This window comes from Eptesicus fuscus, chromosome 25 (assembly GCF_027574615.1).
Source record: "Eptesicus fuscus isolate TK198812 chromosome 25, DD_ASM_mEF_20220401, whole genome shotgun sequence".
Taxonomy (NCBI): Eukaryota; Metazoa; Chordata; class Mammalia; order Chiroptera; family Vespertilionidae; genus Eptesicus; species Eptesicus fuscus.
This window is the reverse complement of record NC_072497.1, coordinates 6,288,999-6,297,001: the sequence shown is the minus strand read 5'-3', so window position 1 is coordinate 6,297,001 and position 8,003 is coordinate 6,288,999. Positions and strand designations below refer to the sequence as shown.

Sequence of the window (8,003 nt, the reverse complement as noted above, 5' to 3'; positions counted from 1 at the left end):
TCCCCTCACCCTAACTAACATAGGCTACTCTAGGCTAAGCTATGCTAGGTCCTACAAGGTCTCCTCTGCCTCACTCAGCTAATCTACTCCAGGCTAAACTGGGCTAGGCCAGGTCCTCTTGGGTCTCCTCACCCTAACTAACATAGGCTACTCTAGGCTAAGGTAATCTAGGTCCTCCAAGGTCTTGTCTGCCTCACAATCTAATCTACTCTAGGCTAAACTACGCTAGGACAGGTCCTCAAAGGTCTCACCCTAACTAACATAGGCTACTCTAGGCTAGGCTAAGCTAAGATAGGTCCTCCAAGGTCTCATCTGCCTCACTCAGCTAATCTACTCTATGCTAAACTACGCTAGGCCAGGTCCTCAAGGGTCTCCTCACCCTAACTAACGTAGGCTACTCTAGGCTAAACTACGCTAGGCCAGGTCCTCCAAGGTCTCGTCTGCCTCACAAGCCAAGCTACTCTAGGCTAAACTACGCTAGGCCAGGTCCTCAAGGTACTCCTCACCCTAACTAAGGTAGGCTACTTTAGGATAATACCCTAACTTAGGGTATTGTACGCTGAGTTAACCTCTTCTATGCTAACCTAGGTTCTCTTAGGCCTCCTGTCTCTCACAAATCTAAATTACTATAGGCTTAGTTCTGGAAGTTCTAATTTCCCTCACTATACTAAGCTATGGTCGATTAAGTTAGACTAATGGCAAGAACGATTGTACTAGTGTCTTAAAAAGTATACACATGGCTCGTGTGTGTTTGTTTACTTATGAACCTGTAGGTCAGCACTGGGTTCCCGTTTAGTGCGCTTGCTGTGGTTCTTTGCTGGGTCCCCATCCTGGGTTTACAGGCTGCAGCAAAACAGTCATTCTCTCTCGTCATTGAAGGTTTCTCTCCCTCCCTCTGTCTTGCTGTTGAAATCAATAAAACATATATATTAGAAAATATGAAGTTGCTGGTATATTCTTTAGAAAATATCCTAATTTTTAACCCCCTCGAAATCCCTGTCAATTCATGGATTTACCTTTGCATAATCTGTAGTCTTCATTGGTTCAATGCCCGACTGTGTTCGGATTGGGACTCTTGTCTTTGCTATCCTCTCTTTCTGCAGAGGCCTGAAGAGCAGGGTGTGGGGTCAGCCCCGGCCTTCTTCAGACAACATCCATTTTATCTGTGTGGGAAGAGTCCATCATCTTTATTTCATCAGTTTCAAATGTCACTCATAAAACGCTCCCTAAATACCAACTCAACTCATACACATCCGTCAACAGACTCTGCTTGTAAATCAGTCCTATCAACTGGTATTTGTTCAGCACATTCCTGGGTCCTGAGTCCTTGCATGTCATGGAGCCATGGGCAGACAGGGCAGGGAAGCAGGCAGGGCAGATCGTCACATCCCCATTCTCATATCAGAAATGATGAGACAGGCATGGGGTGACGTACTGACGCCCATAATTAATGTGAGTCTTCAGATTCCAGAGCCCGGGCTTCTCCCATTACATCTCGTTTCCTGAGATCGGGTGGGGGCCGTGGTGTTGGCCAGAAGCTCAGAGCAGGAACCCTGGAATGAGATGACCAAGACTGGCTCTGTTGATTGTTATGGTGTGACCTTGGACACATTTCGTAACGAGTTAACCTTAAGTGACTCATTTGTACTGTTACAATCGTCCCGCACCTCACAGGATTCTTGTGATGATTAAACGACATAATGCGTGGCCTAGCCGGAGTGGCTCAAGGAACCGTGGTTCGATTGCTGGTCAGGGCACATGCCCGGTTTGCAGGCCCAATCCCCCAGTGTGGAGTGTGTAGAAGGCTGTCAATCAATGACTTCCTCTCATCGTTGATGTTTCTGTCTCTCTCTCCCTCTCTTAAGTCAATAAAAATATACTTAAAAAAAAATAAAAACAGCCCTAGCCGGTTTTGCTCAGTGGGTAGACCATCATTCTGCAGACTGAAAGGTCCCAGGTTCGATTCCAGTCAAGGGCACCTGCCTGGGTTGTGGGCCCAGTTCCCAGTAGGGGGGACCTGTGGGAGGCAGTCGATCAGTGATTCACATCATTGATGTTTCTCTCTCTCTCTCCCTCTCCCTTCCTCTCTGAAGTCAATGAAAATATTAAAAAAATAAAATAATAACAAAGTGGAAAATAATTTTTAAAAATAACTAACTGCGTGGACAGCACTGGCGAGGCCCTCGCCCCTGCTGGAATGTGCTAGTTATTGTCGGAGTTGTGGCCACATGTCTCTAAGTGCAGACTCAACCTGCACTCACAGAGCACAGGGCTGAGTCACGCCCTGCTTGCTCCACGCTCTGCCTCTGCTGATGGCATTCTGCAGGATGGGGTGACTTTCCTGAATCCCTTCTTTGGAAAACACTGGTCATTTACAAGGTTTTAAAACTTTATTTTATAGTCTATACACCACACCCACACACCCATATATTTTTCTATAAAATAGGAAAATTTAGCCCAGCCAGTGTTGCTCAGTGGTTGACCTTCGATGTATGAACCAGGAGGTCATGGTTTGATTCCCGGTCAGGGCACATGCCTGGATTGGGGCAATGATTCACTACCATCCTTGATGGTGTGTGTGTGTGTGTGTGTGTGTGTGTGTGTGTGTGTGTGTATATATATACACACACACACACACATATATATATATACACACACACACACACACACACACATATATATATATATACACACACACACATACATATACACACACACACACACACACACATATATATATACACACACACACACACACACACATATATATACACACACACACACACACACACACATATATATATATATATATATGTATACACACACACACACACACACACACTTTTTAAAATGTTTTTTTAATATATTTTATCGATTTTTTTACAGAGAGGAAGGGAGAGGGATAGAGAGTTAGAAACAACCATGAGAGAGAAACATCGACCAGCTGCCTCCTGCACACACCCCACTGGGGAAGTGCCCGCAACCAAGGTACATGCCCTTGACCGGAATCGAACCTGGGACCCCTCAGTCCGCAGACCGATGCTCTAACCACTGAGCAAAACCGGTTTCGGCTTAAAATATACTTTATTGATTTTTTAGAGAGAGGAAGTGAGAGGGATAGAGAGTTAGAAACATCAATGAGAGAGAAGCATTGATCAGCTGCCTCCCGCACACCCCCAACTGGGGATGTGCCCACAACCAAGGAACATGCCCTTGACCGGAATCGAACCTGGGACCCTTCAGTCTGCAGGCCGATGCTCTAACCACTGAGCCAAACTGGTCAGGGCTCCTTGATGTTTCTATCCCTCTCTGACATCAATAAAAAATATATTTTTTCAAAATGCAAGTGTAAAAGGTGTTATCTATGTCTATTCCATGTGCAAAGCTCTGGGAAAATGTCGTGTTAGAGAGAAGAAGTCACCTTGAGATCCAGTGTCATCTCTCCTTACCTTCGAATTGCTTGATCTATTTCTTTTTCCATTCCAGTCGCCCACAACGAAGCCGGTATCCATGCTGTATATATTCAACAGATGACAAGGTTAATGCTGTCTTATATATTCTAGGAGGCAAGTGTAAACTCTGCAGAATGATTCAGTAGTTAAGTTTAGACTTAAGTAGAAACACCTCCACCCACTTGAGTCTTCCTTCTTAGACTAAATGAGCCCCAAAGACAGTATGTCTCTCACCCGGCTGGCGTGGCTCAGTGGTTGAGCGTGGACCTATGAACCAGGAGGTCACAGTTCAATTCCCAGTCAGGGCACCTGCTCGGGTGGTGGGCTCCATCCCCAGTGTGGGGCGTGCAGGAGGCAGCCGATCCATGATTCTCTCTCATCATTGATGTTTCTTTCTCTCTCTCTCCCTCTCCCTTCCTCTCTGAAATCAATAAAAATATGTTTTGAAAAAACATGTCCCTCATTTTACTTTGTTCCAAACTTTTCCCAGTTGAGACTGTATTACTGACTTCGCCATTGCTGGTTTTAGGAAGGATACAGCAATTATTTCTACACAACCTCAGCACTGGTTCTCCCGTGAAGTGGGCTTTGGTTGTATAAAATGGTCAGAACCTTCACGTCACTCAGCAGGTGGTTTGGTGACGTCAAGACATGCGTGTTGCTGACGTAAGCCCGGCTTACCTGTTGGTCTTGGTCGCTTCTTTCATCTGTTTACAACCACGGAACAGCATCACAAATGGGGCACCGATTTGGGGAGTTCTTCTCAGAGGTGGGAACATCCAAGCAGAGGGCTGATGAATGAGCGCCGTGACCTAAGCCAGGGTTTGGTGGGGAGAGAAAAGAAGGGGGGCTGTTCAGGCCATGGGAAGAGCAGATTCAAGGACAATGAGGACAGAGTCAGTGTAGCTGGAGGGTGGAATGCAGAACTCAAGGACAAACCTGGCAGGACAGGGGGCATTCCACAGTGTTGGGACCAGGATGGGGAGAGTGTACGATGGAAATTCTCTCACTCCTGCCCCCCAAATCCATGGAAGAGGAGAGGACCCCACAGCCCCCTTTCCTTCTGAAGATTTCCCTTAAAACCCAAGCTTTTGAAAAATGCCTTTCCATGTCTCTTTCAGAAACTCCTAAATTAGAATGTCACAAGTGCAATATTTATTTTGATGCTCTCGCAGTGGCTTAAAGTAACCCTCTCTCTCTCTCTCCCTCTCCCTTCCTTTCTGAAATCAATTTAAAAATATTTAAAAATACATAAATAACAAGACAGCATTAATTGAGCACCTACTTCTAACAAGCAGCGTGCTAAGACGGGCATGGAGTATTTCCAGTGATTCTCAGAAGCCTACGGCACCAAGTCTAAGTTCACTCGAAGAAAGCAGAGCAAGCAAGTAGCAAAGGCAAGACGTGAACCCCTGGAGCTCGGTCAAGGTCATGCCCTTAAGAGCAGTCCTGTGTTCCTCCAAGTGGGGGCAGCGCATCTTGATGTCCACCAGGAGCTGTGAGCAGGGCCTGGGTCCCCAGCTTTGCTAAGGAGCTACTGTGCTGACTAATGTACACTTTATTTTAAAAAAAAAAACATATTTTTATTGATTTCAGAGAGGAAGGGAGAGGGAGAGAGAGATAGAAACGTCCGTGATGAGAGAGATTCATTGATCGGCTGCCTCCTGCACGCCCCCTACTGGGGATGGAGCCTGCAACCCAAGCACGTGGCCTGACCCGGAACCGAACCGGGACCTCCTGGTTCCTAGGTGGATGCTCAACCACTGAGCCACGCCGGCCGGGCTTGGCTATGTTGGAGGGCAGAAACTTGGTCTCCTGTATTTTTTTACGTTTTGCAGACTTCATTCACGAGTTGACTCAGGTAGCTGCAGGGAATAGCGTGGAATCGGTGGCCAGGCTCTCTTGGATCCATTCTTTCTCTCTAGGGCAGATGGTTGGTTTGAGATCCTGTTGGGTGGCCCAGCGCTGCGCATTGGAATCCTCTTGTTTTACGGACTGTGTGTTCGTTTGCAATAAGTCATTCAGGGAAAGACGGATACCGTGTGAGTTCACTTGCACGTGGACTCTGAGGAACAAAATAAACGAACAAACAAAATGGAAACAGGCTCTTGTATTTTTTTTTAAAGTATTTTTATTGATTTCAGAGAGGAAGGGAGATGGGGAGAGAGAGAGAAACATCCATGATAAGAGAGAATCATGGGTCGGCTGCCTCCTGCACATACATCCCCTACTAGGGGTTGAGCCCTGGACCGGAATCAAACCTGGGACCCTTTCGGTCTGCAGGCTGATGCTCTATCCACTGAGCCAAACCGGCCAGGGCAAGACTCCTCCTGTATTCTCGATGCATTAGGCGTGCCATGCTCAGGAGGGACCCACCTGATTCGAAGGCGGCTGGGGTACAGGCAAAGGGAACTAGCTGAGGAAGGACACTCCCGGCGTGCACATCTGTCTCTTGGGGACCGTGGACAGTCCATTGTCGGGGGCCAGGTCGCACTGAGGTTGCTAAAGCGAGGCAATGCTTGGGAGAAAAAGGAGAAAGTGCAGGCAAGGGGAAAAAAAGAACAAACTAAGAGAGAGAAGAAGGAAGGAAGGAAGGAAGGAAGGAAGGAAGGAAGGAAGGAAGGAAGGAAGGAAGGAAGGAAAATAAAAAGGGGGGAGGGAGGGCGAATATGATTCCGCTGAGTCAATGAGGGGCTCAGAACGGGTTCCAGAATGGGCAGTCGGAGTTCCAGAACATCCCTCCAGGAGTCCCAGATTGGAGAGGGTACAGGCTGGGCTGAGGGACAACCCCCCGCTGTGCATGAATTTCGTGCACCGGGCCTCTAGTACAAATATAATTACGGCCAAGCATTGATGAGTGCATCTATGGGAACAGAAGCACGGAAAGGGCAGGGAGAGTGAGTGGTCTGGTCTTGGCAGGCAGCTCCGAAGAGAGGAAAACGGCTCCTCCTGTTCTTCTAGCAAAGGCTGGGGCTGGGATTTTCCCGCGTCCCCGTCCACTCCAAACCCTGGGAGGCGCATTAACCCAAAAAGGCTCCGTGTGCGCCGCCACGTCCTGCCTTCTCCCCACCAGGCCGGGAGCGCCATTAATCACGCCCCGCGCCCATCTGTGTGCTTGTCATCCGCGCTGCGCCCCACGGCCAGCAAGGCGGGCGCCTGGCAGGATCCCCCCCGCTCTTGGCGGTGCCGGTCCCGGGCGATGACTGGCCGGAGACGTGCCTTCTCTTTGTCTACATTTTAATCTGCACGAAATGCAGCGGATTCCGACAGAACGAGGCGGTTATGGGTGGCGAGGGTGGGGCGAGCCGGTTCCACTCGGCTCTCGTGCTGCAGAGGTTAGACAGTAAAAGGACTTCAGATCCTGGGGCTTTGCAATGTTGCTTTTTCTTCCTTAATACCTCGCTTTAGCATAACACTCAGGAAAGAAAAATCACTGACGTGAATAATAACTTGGGATTGTGAGGATTATGGGTGCAAGTGGAAGGAGAGAAAGACACAGTGATAGGTCTGAGGTCACACTTAGGTATCTATACTAATAAAAGGGTAATATGCTAATTAGACTGGGAGACCTTCTGGACGTCCTTCCGGACAAAGCCATGGTGGCGGGGCCAAGGCAGAGGCGGTTAGGGGTGATCAGGCCAGGAGGGGAGGGCAGTTGAGGGTAATCAGGCAGTTGGGGGTGGTCAGGCTGGCAGTGGGGTGCAGTTGGGTGAGCAGGCTGGCGGGGGCAGGGGCAGTTGGGAGCGATCAGGCCAGCAGGGGGGGCAGTTGGGGGTGAGAAGGCCAGTGTGTGTGGGGGGGCGCAGTTGGGGGCGAGCAGGCAGGCAGGCAGAGTGGTTAGGGGAGATCAGGCAGGCAGGCAGGTGAGCAATTAGGAGCCAGCGGTCCTGGATTGCGAGAGGGATGTCTGACTGCCGGTTTAGGCCTGATCCCGGTCCCAGATTGGAGAGGGTGCAGGCTGGGCTGAGGGATACCCCTCATCCCTGTGCACGAATTTCGTGCACCGGGCCACTAGTAGAGTGATAAAATGTGACCTTACCCACTGAGGACAAGAGCCAGGCTCCCTATGGGCCAGGTCTTCCCAGGTGCACTCTGACAGGGACTCCCTCCTGACACTCAGCCTTAAGCACATGTCCATCTCACCCACGGACAAGATGAAAATAAGGACACTTCCTTTGAGGGGGGAACAAAAAAAAAAAAAGGAATAAAAAGAATGCTTATTTGCCCTAACCAGTTTTGCTCAGTGGATAGAGCATCAACCTGCAGACTGAAGGGTCCTGGGTTCGATGCCGGTCAAGGGCACATGCCAGGGTTGCGGGCTCGATCCCCAGTAGGGGGCGTGCAGGGAGGCAGCCAATCGATGACTCTCTCATCTCTCCCTCTCCCTTCCTCTCGGAAATCAATAAAATATATTAAATAATAATAATGCTATTTAACGAAGTGTTAAAAAAAACCACCCAGCCACCTCTTGGTTTATTTGATCTGATTTGTTGACACTGACATGAGCATCCTAGGGCAGATAAAGCGCCTTTCACCGACTTTAATCCGCGC

General features: G+C 49.0%; 1 long non-coding RNA gene across 1 annotated transcript; it reads right to left on the bottom strand.

Moving 5' to 3' along the window:
• Positions 1-866: 866 nt before the first annotated feature.
• On the bottom strand, positions 867-3,504 carry LOC129148369 (uncharacterized). Its single transcript, XR_008555432.1, has 3 exons — positions 3,450-3,504; positions 1,017-1,163; positions 867-903 (listed from the first exon to the last, which is right to left on the bottom strand). It is a non-coding gene; the product is annotated as an uncharacterized LOC129148369 (long non-coding RNA).
• Between the last annotated feature and the right edge of the window lie 4,499 nt (positions 3,505-8,003).